This window comes from Condylura cristata, unplaced genomic scaffold (assembly GCF_000260355.1).
Source record: "Condylura cristata isolate star-nosed mole 26May11 unplaced genomic scaffold, ConCri1.0 scaffold00005, whole genome shotgun sequence".
NCBI lineage: Eukaryota > Metazoa > Chordata > Mammalia > Eulipotyphla > Talpidae > Condylura > Condylura cristata.
Genome location: NW_004567106.1, coordinates 48,499,899 through 48,519,036, shown reverse-complemented (window position 1 = coordinate 48,519,036; position 19,138 = coordinate 48,499,899). Strand labels below are relative to the sequence as shown.

Below are 19,138 nucleotides of genomic sequence, written 5' to 3'. Positions count from 1 at the left end.
GGAGTTAGCAACCAGGCAACCAGAGTAAGGCATTCGGCATCCGAGGAAGGGCAGGAAACCTTTTTCAAAAAGAAAGACATTGAACTACCAACAGTCTTGGAATTAGGTTACTATTAATTCTATAGTTACACTTTATATCTTGTTTTGAAATTTTAATTTGGGGGTTACATTTTTCATCTTATTTTCACCTACTTTAACTTCTTTTTTTATTTTTTTTTTTATTTTTTTAAAGATTTATTTATTTATGCATATAGAACTGGAGTACAGACCAGAGGTGCAGGGGTGGTGAGAGGATTCACCAGAGAGAGTGGGGAGCAGCGGGTGGGTCAGGAGAGATCTGCCACACCATGTGGTCACCTCCAGGGCAGGCAGGAATCGAACTCATGCAGAAGTGGCTTTACCTTCTCAGCGCAGTGCTTTAACCAGCTGCGCCACCAGGAAGGGCCTTAACTTCTTTTTAATGGCCTGCTACACTGCTTAATTCATTTGATCAGTTATTGTGCACATCTGACTGTGGTCTGAGAATTGGATAAGTGATACAGGGGTAAAATTCATTCACTTAACAAAAATCATCCAAGAGTCTCTGAGTGCTGATCTTCTCTGTTCCATACTGCATGACATGTTCCTCACCAAAAAGGCTAATGTGTTCACAGTTTACTTAAAGTTACATGTAAGTTAAAAATGAGATAGAAATGAGAGCTTGTGGGAGCATGGGGTTTGAGGAGTCATCTAACTGACTGGAGAGAGGGGTCCCATAGGAGATGTTCTCCAATACAGCACTAATAATATTCTACTATATTACAGTATGAAAATCAGGGTCTCTCTGGTGGTGGAAGGGGTTAAAGTGCAGCACTTTATAAAGTTATTCACAGCCACTAAAGCACAATTTGGATCCTCAGCCAGGGAGCTGACCCACATGGCACAGCAAACCTCTCCTGTCCCTTCTGCTGCTTCCCTTAGCAGTGTGTTTCAGTTAATCTGCCTGTTCTGCTCCCCACTCTGTGTCTGGTGAAAGCTCTCACGACCCCTGCACACCAGTTCTGTGTGTAAAGATAAATAAATCTTTTCTTTTTTTTTTTTAAAGGTACAAACCACTCTTTTGAGTATGCTTAGGCACACAGCATTGGACCCACCCTTCCTCTCCTAATTTTTTTTATATCTTTCTTCATTTTGTACATTTTTTTTTTTTATCTCAGTTGTAATCCCGAGAACTTCATATACTTCAGTAATGTCTTTAAAGATACATCACCCAAAGCAAGGATAGTGAAGGAGAGGATAAACAGCTGGGACTATTTATTTATCAAATTAAAGAGCTTCGGTACAGCAAAAAGGACATTAAATCGAAGAAATACCCCACTATTTGGGAGAAAATATTTGCATACAATGGTAATGATAAAGGATTGATCACAAGGATAAATAAATAAATCTTTAAAAAAAGTATGAAAATCTAGCTGTTTTAGTTCCATGAAATTACTTTATACCAGAAAAGATGAACTTACTTAATACCAGAAATAGGGTATACAGGACAATAGGGAGAATAATTGAAACATGCAAGCATTTTGGAAGCATTGTAACAATTATTGTATTTATTAAATTCAGTAAGGAGTTGTGAAATTCTACAGTTATTCAGTTGCAGATTATATTCTTCAGTTGTAGATTATATCTGTAGGAAATTAAACCCCAATGTGAAAATTAGAATGGGAAGAGAGACAAGCAATACACTTAGGGAACTCTAGAGTAATATTTTACTTACACTAGAGTAGGAGAACCAGAGTTACATATTCTAAATAAAGCAGACATTAGCAAACGTTAACTGTCATGCAGGAAAAAACAAGTCACTGTATTATACCCTTCTCCCTGAATTTGATTGAGGTATTTGTAAAATATTGTAGAAAACAAACAATGTTTTAATTACCACTAACATGTTGCAAGAGCTCACATTACTACTGTGCTTGTTTGCTAATTACAAATTATAAGCAAAGTCTTTGAGGTACTTTCTCAACTAAACCTACCTACTCTATGTGGTTAGTATGAATATATCCCCATCTTCCGGATGAGAGAATTGAGAAAAGTTAGTTAATTTTTTCCTAAAGTCACAGTGCTAGCAGTGGTCTAAACACTATTAAGTGGAGCCTATATTGAAACACTAAATTATTCTGTCCTCAGTGCTATAAGACATTTTCTCAACTGTTTCTTTTTAAATATGTGTTCAACACTGATATGAGTTTATATGTATTTACTGGTTACTTTCAATTTATATGAGTCCTGTCGGTGCCCTGCAGTCTCCCTTACACAACTTCTATCAGCAGCTCTTACACAAATCTCAGTAGCCCACATCCTCCAAAAATCACTGTTCATATGCACGGTCTTTCCTCTTTCCCAGGCTTTACTGCAAGCTCTCTACTACTTTTCTGAGTGAGGTTCCCTACTTTCTCTTCCTTTTCATGCTCAATGCCTAGTTTCTTCTTTTTTTGTTTCTCTCCAAATTATCCCTAAGAGAATTCCTAAATGTTTACATATGCTATAACCAAATTGCTTGTGGTTACGGTAAAGGTACACAGAACAAAAATCACAAGTACTTTGCAATTTTCATGCATCATGAGGAACTTGTGGTTTGGGAAATACTAAGCTGTATTTTAGAACTTGACTTACTATCTCACCCTCCACAACAAAAGTTTTAATGAAACATTTGAAAACACAATTTTATAGTTTTTTTTTCTCAGACTCCCTGATCATTTAGTGTCATGTTAAAACTGTAACAGCTTTATTGTTTACACAGTGAGAGTCCCTGGAGGTGACCTGCATTCTGCTTGTTTGATTTACTTGAGACATTGCCACACCTATCCCACCATGACTACCATGACCACTGTGTTTATTTTGTACCAGACATTATTAACCATTATATATGTATTACCTCGACACTTACAATAAGCCTAGGACACAGATTACATTTCTTTCCCAATATTGTGATTAAAAGGGGTCTGAGAGGTTATGTAACTACCCTACTCAGTAAGTGGTAGAACCAGGATTTAAATCCAGGCAAATTGGCTCAAATATTAGCACCCTCAACATAAACATAATACTAAGGAGTTTAGACCTTTTCCTACAGGAAATAGAGTCCCTTTAATTTTTAATCTGATATGGGAGAGTGTTTTGGAATTAAGCAAGTCTCAAGTTGGGGACACTGAACAGTTTATTGCAGATATCCAAACAGGAGGGCTTGTGTGAAGCAGTGACATTAGCAATGCTGAGAAGGAAGAGGCAGAGAGGAGATGATGGCAGTTCTTAGCTACTGGTTGGCCATGGTGTGTTAACGAAGCCTCCCTGGTTGCTAGCTGGGGAGCCTGCCAAGTGGGGGTAACAGTTACGAATCTGGGAACACATGTGGATAAGTTTTTTTGTTTCATTAAAAAAAGGACAATACTTTAAATGAGCTTAATTGATCTTCTCAGAAGTTATAGATGTTCCTGTCATGGCTGGTGGACAAGGGCAGCAGTAACTGGTATTTCAGGAGACACATCTGTGTTTCTCTCTGTTTCCCAACTCTCCTCCAGGCCCTCTTGTGGGTTTGACCCACACCATGATCAATGGAGCAAATATCTGTTGTATATAATTATTTACATGCATATTTCTACTACTATGGTGTCTGAACAACTCCAGATCCAAGTCTAAGTCTTCCTTATTTTCTTATCTTTAGTGTGTCCAAAACATTACCTGAACCATAGTTGGTGTTTGGTAACTTCAATTTGATAAATGAATGGAGAAGTAAAAGAATGAATACTGGAACAAAGGTACTTACCAATAGAGTTACACCTTTAACTCAGTTTCTAAGGAAGTTCTATTTCAGAGAAATCCTGTGGCTCTTAAGGAAATTTTCTCTGCCCAAGACTAAGAGAAGCCCAACTATAATTACACTCAGGTCTTTAGTGCTAGGGGCACTGGTATAATGGGTTACTGAGTAATTAATAAATGGTTATGTAAAAATTACATTGAATTCTAAGATAATACATATTATTAAGGTAATGAAAGCATGTTATATTTATGAGATTTAAAAAATTTGCTTACATTTTTTTTCCCCACATAAAGAGACTCCGGAAAACAAGGAACCTGTGGCATTGGGAATACAGAATAAATTTATCCCATGCCATCAGAGAGTGCTTCTATGGGGTAGATCTGAACCCTAAACACATACCTTAGTTTAGAGCAGTAGATTCATTTTCTCAGATTCACAAGCCAGACTGTGCTGGTAAGTAGTTTGGTCTGACTCTGAGACATTTAATAAATCCTTCTCCTTAAGTTACTTGGAGCTGCCAGAATCTGGGCTGCTTTTATAAAGACAGAGGTAAGAGTAGTCCTGCAAAACACTTGTGATTCAGTCATGATATCAGAATACTTAGAAATATGTAATTTTTTAACTTATCTACAAACTCTCTTGTATCTTCAGTGAAATTAAGTATCATAAATCTCATCTGCATGATATAATCTGAATATTATGTGCCCATCACAAAAATCACTAGACTTAAAATACGAAGGATGAGAAAGTGAAATCATCCTGAACAAGTACACAAATTTTAGACTTAGTCTTCAGATATAGTATTAAATTTCTTATGTGTTACATCACAATTACAAAAATTGATTAAATAAAAAAGATATAAATCTTATGCCTCTAAAGTAGGTGGAAGTCAGTTAGTATGTTGCAGATTACAGCAAACACTAAATTTTGCCAGCAATTATTCTATCACTGGCTTCATTGGAATGTTTGATGCAACTTTACTAAAAGTGACATCATAATGACTACATTTATTGTTATTTTTCAAGCAGCGATTTTCATACCTGACAGTACATAAGAATTTATGAGAAAGTTTATGAAACAAGCTGATGTCTTTTATACAAAGACTCTAGTGTAATTACTCTGTGGTAACTGGGAGACATTTTACATGATTCCACAAACTACTATTTTAAGGAAAACCTGATATATTCAGGTTTTTGTAATTTTGTGATTACAAAATTAAGTTAATTTTGTAATTATGTTAAAATATAAATTTTATGGGGGAAGAGGAAAAATGGTTTCTGGTTTTGGGAACCACCTCTGAAAGGTTTTAGAGGGAATATTTTATGATGGATAATAGTATACATTTTATAGGTATAAGCTAATTAAAAAGAGAAAGGACTATATGAAATGTGGTAACATTAAAGTGTTAATTGATATGTTCTTAATGAGGTTGTTGATATACATTTGATAAACTTAAGAATAATATCAGCATAACACAGAAGTTGTATTAGCTCATACAGATATTTTTTTCTCTGAGGCAATAAGGGAAGAGCTTTCTCATTATTTAAAGAAAGCTGAAGCAATATATACAGAACTTTAACAAAACTCTTGAAAAGTTCTATGTAAGTCTTTCCTTATAGGAAGTAGGGACTACATATATACAAATACTATACACTAGGCTAATCAAAGAAGCTGAGAATGGAGATGAAAAAGCAACAAAGGCATTTCTTCTTGTGTTTAAAAAACACCTGACTGACAAACATAATCCCTTCAACATATGGTGCTGGAACAACTGGAGATTTATAAGCAAAAATAAAATAAAATAAAATTAGATACAGGCTTATATCCTTCACAAAACATTAACTCAAAATAGATTATAGACCTAAGGCATAAACACAAAATTACAAAAACTCCTAGAAAATAACATAGTAGAAAAGCTTGATGTTTATAGACATAGCAATAAACACATTATCCGAGAAAGAAATAATGTATAAACTAAAATTCATTAGAATGTAACAATATGAAGCATAAAATCCATGGATTTACAGTGATTATGATTTGTCAGTGTAGGATCATCCTTGGTAAAAATGTACCATTTTGGTGAAGATGCTGATAATGGAGGAGGTATTCATGTGTGGGTAGAGGATGTATGTGTAACTTCTAGACCATCCTCCCAATTTTGTTGTCAACCTAAATTTACTCTTAAAAATAAAGAGATGTAGTGATAGCAAAGAGATGGAGAGAATTTTAAAAGGTGAAGAACCTCCTTCAGAAATTAAGCTTAAAACAAAATGCTTAAATCAAGGCTTATTTGAAGTTACTAAGAGGCAGTCAATAAACCTACCCAGATATTTATATAAAACTGATAAGTATTAAGTAATTACCATAAACTGATTGAGAGTAAATTAAAAAGAAATAAGCTAAAACAAGTTTATATGGACTGATGAAACAACTATAACCCATCCATACTTTGACCTAAATGTAGTTAATACGATTCCAGAAAATCTTTTTACTTTGAATTTTATTTTGGAGAATGCAAAAATATGTATTCACAAATAATGATTTATAAATTATTCTTCTTCCATTATACAATCATTCCAAAGTTCTAATGTTCACCATATGAGCCTACATGGGATAAAGTTCTGTACAATAAGAACAGAGAAATGCAAATAAGCAACGCAATACAAATCCTTAAGGGACATATAGAAAAGCTCACACTCATGTCAAATTGTCATGAGGTATCTCTAACTTTCTAGAAACAGGACTCAAGACATTCAGACTCAGTGTATGGGTCTGAGTTAACAAAAATGCTTATTAGCTTTTCTTGTGAAAGAGAATGCTTGAGAATTTCAATCTGTGGAGCATTGAGGGAAGGTCTCTGCTGGGGCATGTTGCCACCGCTGTAATATTGAAAGTGTAGTGGAATCAGATCCTTTTTGTGGTGTGAGATGTCAACAGTAGAAAACCCTATTTTCATCTAAGCCTCTTATGTCTAGTGTCTTAAACCCCTTAATGCTCTTTAAGTCAGCATATTTTCCCTACAAAAAAGATGCAAGAACAGGAAAGGGGAACTTTAGAAGCACGTACATGGGGGAAATTCATTCAGCAAAGTTAGTCAAATGTTAGGAATTATTAATAGGGTTGTTCATTGCCCTTCCTCTTTTTTCTCTTTATTCCCCAAGATCTTTTATACTTGGCTCTGAATCTACACAACATTAAAGTACTTAAAAGGTAAGATATTCATACAGAATATGATTATTTTCAGTAAGAGCTTAAAGTTGAGACAGATGAGGGACATGTTTGATAGGATAAAACTGAAAAGATAAGATACACAAAGAAACTAGGTTTCCAATAAATGTTGATTATTAATAATGTGTAATAACTAAATACACAAATGCAAAGTGATTAATTTTGTTGTACAAATTAAGGCAATGAGGTATTAGTTCTAGTTATCACAGTCAATACACTAAAGACTACTCAACATAATTACAACACAGTCAGCTTAAGGATACAGTGGTGGTCAAAGATATCTTCCCAAGTAGAAAGATGCTGTGTTCTGAATCTTACTGCCAGCTGGTTTATCTGCTGTGTCCTAACCTATTACAGTGGTGAGAAGGCTACTGTTCTAATAATCTGAGAAACTGCAGAAGCCATTCTCCAAGTGAAAGCCATTGGGATAAACAAACTCTTGCTCAAAAAAGTATAAAGAACAGAAAGCTTATGAACATTAAAGAGACCATTCCTACTTATTAAAAGACAAATATACTTTTTGGTCCATTAAAATATTAGAAAACTCCAAGGATGAATTCTTTAAAATTGAACATGTATGGTACAAGGGAGAACCTGCTTTGTTCTAATAATATTGGATTACAGAAAGAAATTGAGTTTTCCTTCAAGAGTGGTTCAGACCAGAATCCCCAGGCTGGATTAATCAAATTCCAGGGTTAAGATCTGGAACAGGATCCCCAGGTGGGACTGATTATAACCTGCCATTCCAGCCTATGCTGCTGTCTAAAAGGACCCCTGTGGCATCAAGGACCGGGCACCTTCCTGTCTTTCCATTCAATGCCTTATCCTCAATGTTCAAGATACATTTTATATTTTCCACCATAAAGAGTTACTTTTATTAGCTTAACCCCAACATAACCTTTGCTTCTAGAGATGAAGTTTTTTTTTTAAACTTTTTTTTTTTTTAAAGATTTATTTATTTGTGCATACAGAACTGGGGTACAGGCCAGAGGCTCAGGGGTGGTGACAGGCTTCACCAGAAACAGAGTGGGGAGCAGAACAGGCAGATCGACGAAGTACACTGCTGAGGAGAGCAGTGGGCGGGTCAGGAGAGGTCTGCCACGCCATGTGGTCACCTCTGGGACAGGCGGGAATCGAACTCATGCGGGAGTGGCTTTAGCTTCTCAGTGCTGTGCTTTAACCTGTTGCGCCACCAGGGAGGGCCTAGAGATGAAGATTTTTATAGAGAATTCTCAACTTATTTATCTATCTACCTATTTATTTACATTATTGTTCATTTTATACCAATGTTTACCTCCTTCCCCTACCTGTCATCACCATAGGCCCCCCACATTCTTCCTTCTTTCTGATCTCTCTTTGAACCCTTCCCTTGTGGGATCTCTTTGATTTGTAATTGCTTGGTTTTGTATTGTAATAACACCACACTCCCTGCCCTCACCCCCCTTATTTGGTTCTCTTAAATTCCTCCTATAAGTGAAACCATGTGATATTTCTTTTTCCTTCTGACTTATTTCACTCAGCATAATTCCTTCCAGCTGCGAATCCATAATGCTACGAAAGCACAAGTTTAACTTTTTTGATTGCTGAGTAGTATTCCATTGTGTTGTGTTGTGTGTGTCACACACCACATCATCTTGAAACAATCATCTAGTTTTGGGCATTTGGGTTGTTTCACTTGAATCAACAAAAACAAAACAAACAAACCAGTCAAGAAATGGGCAAAACTTAAAAGACACTTACCCAAAGAGGAATTGCAAATGGCCAACAGGCATATGAAAAATTGTTTAACATCCCTCATAATCAGGGAAATGCAAATCAAAACCACAATGAGATACCATCTCACATCAGTGAGATTGGCACATATCAATAAAACTAGCAACAACAAGTCTTGATGAGGACGCGGTGAAAAAAGAACTCTCCTGCACTGCTGGTGGGAATGCAAACTGTACAACCACTATGGATAGCTGTATGGAGATTCCTCAGACTACTAAAATTGGAGCTACCATATGAACCCGCAATTCTACTTCTAGGGATCTACTCAAAGAACACACAAAAAATTATTCAAAAAGATACATGCACCCCTATGTTTATTGCAACACTACTTACAACAGATAATTCTTTTTTTTTTTTAAAACAAGATTTATTTATTTTATTCATACAGAACTGGGGTACAGGCCAGAGATGTGGAGGGTGAGAGGATTCACCAGAGACAGAGCGGGGAGCAGAACAGGCAGATCAAGGAAGTACACTGCTGAGGGGAACAGGAGAGGTCGGGTCAGGAGAGGTCTGCCACGCCATGTGGTCACCTCCAGGGCAGGCAGGAATCGAACTCATGTGGAAGTGGCTTTAGCTTCTTAATGATGTGCTCTAACCCGCTGCACTACCAGGGAGGGCCCAGAGAATTCTTTTTAAACAGAGGTAATTTTGAGACAAGGGCTTAACCCTTCACGGAATTGGAGCACCCAAGAAAGTGTACACAAGCATAGATGTGCACATACATACCTCTCAGGAGAAGATTTCAGTTTTTCTATCAGGTTCTTAAAGAGTTTTGTGATGCTCAAAAAAGCTTCAAGGCCCTCCCTGGTGGCGCAGCGGGTTAAAGCACTGCACTGAGAAACTAAAGCCACTTCCGCCTGAGTTCAATCCCCGCCTGCCCCGGAGGTGACCACATGGCGTGGCAGACCTCTCCTGACCCCCCGCTGCTCCCCTCAGCAGTGTACTTCATGGATCTGCCTGTTCTGCTTCCCGCTCTGTCTCTGGTAAATCCTCTCACCCTCGGCATCTCTGGCCTGTACCCCAGTTCTGTATGAATAAATAAATAAATCTTTAAAAAAAAAAAAAGCTTCAAAACAAAATCAAACCTATATAAGCTCAGAAATGGTCTAGAAAGCAAACGATTTGTGTTTAAAGGTGAGATAAACACTACATAAAATGCTGACATCATAGAGCTGTGTATTAAGCACACCTAAGTGAAAATGAATGGTGTGCACTATATAACACAGAGAAGTATGACAAATCTGAGGTGCAATACTGCCCTGATGTGATAAGCTAAGCTCTAAAAACTGGGGCCTTCACAGTTTAGAGGCTGTATTCTCTTCAAGGCCAGATTGATGATGATAGTGATTGGTTTCTTAGCAAAGTTTATAAACAATCTCTGATTTAATGATCATGCTACAAGGAAGGCAGCTTTGTTATTGTTGAGTAAGAATAGGAGTTTCTAATTCATGCCATTGAGTTGGTAACAACCCTCATCTTCATCATTACATGTCTGAAAGTCACTTTACTGGCAACAGCTTCACTCAATGACTGTGCTGCCACAGCAAAAGGTCTACTGTTCCCCATACTTCTGCTTCTGAGAGTTTACCAGTCCCTGACAACTATGATTTCCAAAACAAAATTTGCAGTCTGCTTTATTTAGAAAGACTACTTCTTACAAGTACAGGCCTCCACTGTCCCAGAACAGCAAATCCTTTTCTTTCAGCTATTAAGTAGTTACCTCTTCCATGACCACACAGCCAATAAGAAATCCAGAGGATTGGAATTCTAACTTGTGACTCCAGAGCCCACATTTTAATTATGATGAAGACCTTGGTTCCCATCCACTAACTTAACTATAGGAATGTTATTGTTTAAATACAATATATGGCAACTTATTATTGTTCCTGAATAACTTTGTTTTTAAAAAGTAGATATGAGCTGCTAAATTCTACTAAGTTAAGCAGCATCACTCATTAAATTTTATAACCTGGCCCTCCCTGGTGGCGCAGCGGGTTAAAGCACTGTACTAAGAAGCTTAAGCCACTTCAGCATGAGTTCGATCCCAGCCTGCCCTGGAGGTGACCACATGGCGTGGCAGACCTCTCCTGACCCGACCTCTCCTGTTCCCCTCAGCAGTGTACTTCCTTGATCTGCCTGTTCTGCTCCCGCTCTGTCTCTGGTGAATCCTCTCACCCTCCACATCTCTGGCCTGTACCCCAGTTCTGTATAAATAAATAAACCTTTAAAAAAAAATTTATAACCAAAAGTATTAACTGAAACATTATAACCTCTTAAATGCTAAGTTTTCTAAATATAGTCAATAGCAAATTTTCATATTAGTAAGACAATATATATTTAAAAATATATGTAATCCTCTATATTGTTTATAAGACATGACAATCCAAGAAAAATTACCTTCACTGATATAGATTATTAGTTTTTAATGTTTTAATATAAAAAATAAACATGTTACTAAGAATAAAAATAAATTACTTTTTACAAGTAAAATATTAAGTAAAATACAATTTCCAAAAAGATTAAAACCAAAAATATAACTTGCCATGGAAACTTTAAGTTCAAAATTCTTTCTATAATGACAATAGTCCTTTCTAATGTACTCCGTTGGCTTTCTCTGAGTTTTTATATAAAACTGAACTGAAAAATCTTGGCCAGCAGGTTGGCCATTTTAAGATTCATAAATTTGGGCAAGCAGTACACACACACACACACACACACACACACACACACACACACACACCCGGCCCAATAAAAATCCTTTTATATTTTATTGCTTATTTAAATGTCTCAGTAATTTGGAAGACAGAACATTAAAGGGAAATAAAATCTATTGAGGCTGCAAAACTAGAAGTGCAGATTGTAGGAAGGAGAAGAGCTATTAAATACAGGCAGGCTGAGAACAGTGTACAAAACTCATTGTAGAGAAATATAAAGTAATGAGTTAGGGAACACCAAATTCTAAAGAAAATGAGCACACCCTTGGTGCTCATATGCCAGAAAACACTGAACAGAATAGAGGATAATATTCTAAATTTTTAGCATAGTGCTTAAAAAAAAAAAAGGAAACTGAATTCTAAGATGCTTATTGTCTTGGTGTAAGTCAAAGGAAGTGATTTAAAAACCAAGTAACTATCAATAACTTTCTGTGGAATAAAGAGTAGTTCAGGTCATTTTGCTCTAAATTTTCTATTACAAAATATTCAAGTAAAAGCAATCATAAACAAAAGCTTTGACTAGAGACTTTGATATTCAAGCAGATCAAACAAATAAGCAGTGGTGTCTTTTAATGGAGAGAAGATTATGAAGAAACTCATAAAAAAACAAACAAACAGAATTCTACAGGGACCATGAAGAATATAAAGATTTGGGGCAAAATATTAAGATGATAATATTCACAAAAGAAGCATGAAAACATAAATTAGGGGAGACATTAACACCAAAAAATGTGATTTTGACTATCAACATTACTAGGTTCTTCCAGAAGAAATAAAAATGGTTATCAACATTAGCTTAAATGAAGTAATAATTTTTCTTTTCTGAAAATCAAAACCACAACCAGAAAGTGGACAGTGTTAGGTATATGAATCCCCATCCATTTGCTATTTATGGGATTTAATAAATTTCTTTGCATCTTTCATTTTTATAGGCAAAAAATCCAAACAGTTGGACAACAGATAAGCCAGACTTTAAAAATGGCGAGGTGGGATGCAGTCAGTCTCCCAGTATTTTGTTACTAGTTTTCAAGGAAAATATCAGAGCTGAAAGTTCACTCTAATCACCCAAGTGCCTGGTGGAAGCTGATGATACAGACAGCCTATTTATGTATAAGGGGAAACCTGGAACAGAATTCAAAGACTTTGATTCAGTGTCCAAGAAAAATACCTTTAAAATTTATAAAGCTACCTAGTACCTGAAGATTAGGAATCTTCCTAAGGTCTCTGAGCAAAACCAGAAGTAGGAAAACCACGGAGGCAAGTTCTAATTAGATTGTTAGTAGGGGTATAGAGGCCTGTCACCACATACTAGTGGTAAATCTGCTTTTCAGACACAATTTTCTGAAGGAATATGAATGACATCAGTAATTCTACCATTTCCTGAAAAACTGTTAAGCTTAAAATTTGTAAAAAGTGAGGCCCTCCCTGGTGGTGCAGCGGGTTAACGCACAGCACTAAGAAGCTAAAGCCACTTGAGCATGAGTTAAATTCTGGCCCTGGAGGTTATCCACATGGCACAGCAGACCTCGCCTGACTCGCCCGTTGCTCCCCTCAGCAGTGTACTTTGTCAGTCTGCCTGTTCTGCTCCTCACTCTGTCTTTGGTGAAGCCTCTCACTGCCCTTGCACCTCTGGCCTGTACCCCAGTTCTGTATGCGTAAATTAACAGACTTTAAAAAAAAAATTTATAAGATGTGAACCACAGATTGAAAAGAATGTGCTCTAGCTGTAACCATTCCTTGGTGAAGCTGGGAAGGATGGCACAACTTTCTGTGTCCATCACCTATGCTCCCTACCTTGCTTCCTCTCTTTATATCCTCTTACCTAGTTTTAGAGAACTGACGCATTCCTTATACTTGGAAATTAAAGTTCAACTGGTAACTAAACTGACCTTTTCCCTATAAAAACAAGATCGAGGTGTTTATGCAAGATTACCTACCATTTTAAATTTAATGACAGAAAAAAGGAGCAAATTTCCAATAAAAACATGATTAAATGAATTATAGAAATTAGGCAAGACATTTAAATGCTTTGAGAAATTTATACTGTAATTTGTATTTAAAGAAAATGTCACATTGTTAAATAAAAGGAATAAAACCAAATAAAACTGGAGTGGGAAATAAATTACTTTTGTTTTCTTCCTTTTTCTCTTTAGCCACTCTAGACAACATGCCCATAAAAGTAGGAGCTTACTCAGGATAGTTGAAGTTACCCATCTGGTCATTTTGGGGGTATATCTTCCCTTCTAATATATTTGTAATTTGTTTAATTACCTGTTTATTGTTTAGTTCAGCTAATCTATTTAGTTGATATTTGGGGCACTTTTTATTCCATTTCTAGGATGAGAAGCTAGATTGAGGCCTACTTATTTTGTCTGAACTATTACCTTTTTTTTTTTTCTCCCAAAGATTTATTTATTTATGTATACAGAACTGGGGTACAGGCCAGAGGTATAGGGGCAGTGAGAGGTTTCACCAGAGACAGAGTGGGGAGCAGAACAGGCAGAAGGATAGAGTACACTGCTGAGGGCAGCAGCGGGCAGGTCAGGAGCAGTCTGCCTGCCATGTGGGTCACCTCTGGGCTGGGGATGGAACTTGCACTGAAGCTGAAGCCGCTGCGGCTGGCTTGCAGTGCTACCTTCTAACCTGTTGCGCCACCAGGGAGGGCCTGAACTATTACTTTTTAGTATGTACACACATATAAAACTTTCCCCTCCCAATTTTCCTAATTAAAAACCTTGAATATTAACCTAACTCTTAAAATTTAGCCTTTTTCTTTCTCACTTTCTTTTTAAATTAAAATGCCCTTTGGATTCTGCAAGTGAAGCCATGAAAGGCAAACAATCGAAAAAAAATTCACTTGATAAGTCTCTGGAATTATTCTTAAGTTTTTTCTTTTCTTTCTTTTTTTTTTTTTAGTGGCTAGTTAAATTAGAAAATGCACCTCTATCAAAGTTCTAAAATAACACCAAACTCTTTGGGATGCATGTGCAATTTAGTTTCCTTTCTAGAGATCTGAGATTCATTCCTGGACCTTTACTCTTTACTCTTCATCAGTTACTGTTAGGTGAGTACTTTAAAAAGAAAACTGGAACAGTTAGCAAAATCTGTTAGCCTTTAATAACACGAGGTAGAGTGCCATCTTGCTTTATCTTAATTATGCAGAAACATAGAAACTCATTGTATTTCATTTCATTTTATTTGGGGATAATGAAACAAAATCAGAACATCTGTTGGCATGTTAAATATTTTTCTAATTAAATCTAGCAGATGAAGGAATCAATTCATTAGCAACAAGCCTGGTTTATTATCTCATTAATACAGACAGTTAATAACAGGAGGAAAAATAAGAGAATTAAAAAAAGTACAGAACAACTGCATAGCGACAAGGATATCAAGGAGAATACAATTTGAAACAAAGTATGAAAGAACTTTGATTCTGACTAACAAAGTACTAAAATGGAAATGAGGACATTTATAAAGATCAATTTAAAGATTTGTCTAGCTTGGCATACATCATCACTTACTCAAATTTAAATTTTAATTATTTCAAACTGATTATTCATGTAAGTATATGGAAAATAATTAAATACTGCATTTATTCATAGACTACTTATTTGACAAACAACTTCAAAATAGTAGCACAATACTACGTACAGGGTTGCCAGATAAAATACAGGATGACCAGTTAAATTTGAATTTCAGGTAAAAAAAGGTATTATTTATATCTCAATACTACCGATATTATATAAGAATATTTTGTGCAAAATACAAAACAAAACCCTAAACAAACAAACAAGCAATTAGTATATCTGAAATTCAAATATAACTAGGACTCATCCTTTATTTTCTTTTACTTAGTCTGGTAATCCTAATGAGTAAGCACAAAAAGCTTCCCTGTATTTAAAATAGATACTAAAATTCACACACATAACCTCAGAAGAAACTCAATCTCTTAGAGTCTACAAATTGAGTCTTATGCCAAATATGTACAGTCTTTTAATTTTAACTAGATAACATTATTAAAACTGTAAGAGTAGATATTAAAAAAAAATCCATATTCTTCCATTTGCCACGTCCTTACCACTCCCTATTACTCCAAATCAAACATGTGATAGTATTAATTAAAGTGGTACTTTGATGTTACCTGACGTTACTAGAGATCCTCTCATTGCACTTTCATCCTACTTCCATCACTTCTGTTACCTGGCAGATCCCTAGGCTCTGAGTATGCAGCCTTGGTTCTACTATTGGTCTATACATCCATTTTGTATCAGTCCTTATAATACAGCTCTACAGTCACAATCTATGATGAAGAGAAAAGATGAAGTGTTGCAAAAAGTCCATTTCTCTTACTTGTCTTTGAGTTTGATGAAGGTAGGAAGCTTGTCTATATATTCTCCTGGTTCTAGCAGTCAGCTCCTTGCCCAGCACATAATAGAAGCTTGGTCTATATTTGTTTGATTAATACATGAAAGAACACCAAGTGTGGGGAACAAGAATAACTACATAAGCCTTCCCCACTCTCCCCAAAAGAGGCAGTTTAGGAATATTTGATGTGAAGTCACTAGGTAAAAATGTATTGATTATATATAACAGTTATCAACACATGATGCTCTAGTGAATGATACATGTAACTCCTTTGCAAATCAATTACTCAAGCAAATAATCTCCAGAAATCTGTATGTTTCTCATACAAAACATCATATTATTTCCTGAGATGTTGGAAAATAAAATACAGAGTATTGCAATTCATTACTCCATGGAAGAATGTAGAATTTAAAAAAAATCCAATTTTAACAACATTCCCCTAGTATTCTGAATTTTGGATGCTAGGAAAATGAAAGAAAGAAAAGAATAGAAGAGATCTACTGTAAAGTCTGAATAAGTCAATCCAAGATTTAATATCTTAAACAAACACAAAAACATTCTGGCCCTTCCCAAACACAAAAACATTCTGGCCCATCCCCTATTTTTAAACTTCACTAATGAACTTTCCTAGAGATTTTATTAAATGGCTAATGGATCCTTCCCCAAAGGTAGAGATAGCCTTCTTTCCAGATTTCTAATATATGTCAACTTTAAAGGATTCTTATTATTCCTGTATATAAAACATATAGGAAATAAATTTAGGGTGCTGAGCTAGGTGAGTAACTAATAGCTTAAGAAAAAGACATAATACTTAGAATTATTTCAGAAAATCCATACTTTGTCATGCCTGTAATATGTAAAAACCCCTTATCCATTCACTTAAACAATACATATTGAAAATCTACAGTGAGGTAGGCACTAAGTTCAGGGAAACAGAGAGAGAGAGAGAGAGAGAGAGAGAGAGAGAGAGAGATGGATTGTGCTCTAAGAGATGCAAGCAATTACAACACTTAGCATTTGCTATCAAGAATGATGTGTGTAAGGTCCAGGGAAAATCAAGGACAAGAAAAAGCAGCTAAGTCTGACCATCAAAACCTAAGACTTAGGACCAATATGAGAGTATGAGAGGAGCAGACCGAGTTAGGGAGGATAGGAGAGCCATACTGCACTTTTTATAGTAATATGGCAGAAAGGCAGAGAGCATATTTGGGGAAATATGAATATTACTATAGCATTTAGGAATAGCATTCATTGATCCCAATGAACAAGCAAGAAGAGTTGTTCAGAAGTACAAAGAAAGGGACTGAGTTAGAGCAGTAATGATCAAGAGGAAGGAGTAAATGTCAGGAGCTTACCAGGCTTATGGGGGAAAATCAGACACTGCATGTCTACTACTATGCTCTTTTGTTTCTCTGGACTAACTGAACTCTGGATTCCAGATCAGATGAATCTCATTTAATTGCATTTAGAACTCTGGATTTAGAGCACTGAGCAAAATTACAGTGCTCAACAGGCTGGCTTTCAGGTAGGACCTGACCTAGCAAGTCTACCTACTTTTAGTTCTGTTCCAGTCCCAGTATACAGATGATTCTCTTTTTGGGGTGACCTGCAATTTTTAATAACTTAACTTTTAGATCACCTCTTTCCAACTTAAATTTCTGTAACTTCCCAGGCCTACTACCTTTCAAAACTTTACCAGACAGGGTTAACTTGTCTTTTATTTTTATTTTGCAATTCTTAATTACAACTGCTTCCTATTTTTTTGTTCTCTAAATCATGGCCTCCAAAGGGTCCCTCCTACTCATACTTTTGATGCTTTTCAGGAGATAAAAAATGAATTGCTTACTACAAACAGAAAAATATTTAAAATATTCATTTAAAATGTGGTAAGTGTTTACACCATCACATTGAAATACAAACAGAAAAAAATTTATATGCTTTCAAATCTGAGTCATAACCTGTTTCTATAGACTCAATGGCAATTACTTGTCTTCTTATACTTGTTAGTAATGGATAAATCAGGATTAGGCAACATTTTTTAGTCACTAAAGTCCAGACATGCTCCACTGTCATATTTTAACTCTAATTTGCATTCTGTTAATATTTTCCAAGCATAAATAAATTTAAGTGATATAAAAATCAACAGGAAAATAATTTCCTATCATATTAACAAAATCTAAGAACTCACACAAAACTGGATGCAATGTTTTTTACACAGTGCCATCTTGTACACTAGTGTTTCTTGAACTTCAGTGCACATCTAAATAAGCTGGAAAACACAAAATATTAACAACCCAAATACTCTGAAACATGTATGCCCAAACAACTATTGTATGTGTATACAATGAAATAGCACCCTATGATTGAAAAAAAAATAAGGAATACTGACCCACACAACATGAAATAATTACCTACACAGGGTTAGCAGAATCAGCCGAAAATGTACGTGTTACTGTGCTTCCATTTTTATGAAATGCTAGGAAAAATAATTTTAGTCTGTAGTAATGGAAAGTAGATCTGTGGGAGTAGGAGGTGTGGACTGCCTAGAAAGAGGCACAAAGGGTACTTTTAGGGCACTAGAAAATGTTCCATATCTTGGTTGTATTTGTGGTTATACAGGTGTAGGCATTTGTCAAAATTCATGTAACTGTACAATAAATGTACCCATATTAAGTAAAAAAAAAAAAAAAACCAAAAAACCCAAAAAAACAAACACACACACAGAAAATTGGGTTTCATCCCAAGTTGCTGATTCAGTAGGTCTGGGGTGTGGCATGTGCATTTGCACTTCAAACATATTCCCAGGTGATGCTGACACTGGTAGGAACCAGATTTTGAGAACCACTGTCATATACAACACTGGGTGTGAATATGAAGGAGAGGTGGTATCCCAATTGTGGTTTTAGCACCTTCAAAAAAGCTTCTCTAAATTAGAGTCTTCAATTCTAGTTAGACAGTTTAGGAAGTCTTAATGGGAAAGATTCCAAAATACTAATTTCTTTTAAGGAAAGAAAATAAAAAATGCAAGTGTGTTTCATGGCTATTTCAACAGAGATGCTCTGTGGGAGAGCTTAAGATGTTGCAGTTTCATTAGCATTATCCAGTGTTGCTATGGGGACCACTAGAGAGAAATCATCAGTACACAAGAAAATGAAAAGAGGGGAATTGGTGAGTAACAGAAAAGAACTTAACATTTTAAGGAAATAAAGTCACACTGCCCACTCTTGGGCAATATACTCTCTCTATCGATATATATATA

At 35.8% G+C, this 19,138-nt stretch overlaps 1 protein-coding gene across 1 annotated transcript in view; it reads right to left on the bottom strand.

The window, feature by feature from the left end:
- ZNF277 (zinc finger protein 277) overlaps positions 1 to 19,138 on the bottom strand; it is a 79,944-nt gene that overhangs the window by 43,548 nt on the left and 17,258 nt on the right. The gene's annotated exons all lie outside the window — the stretch shown is intronic.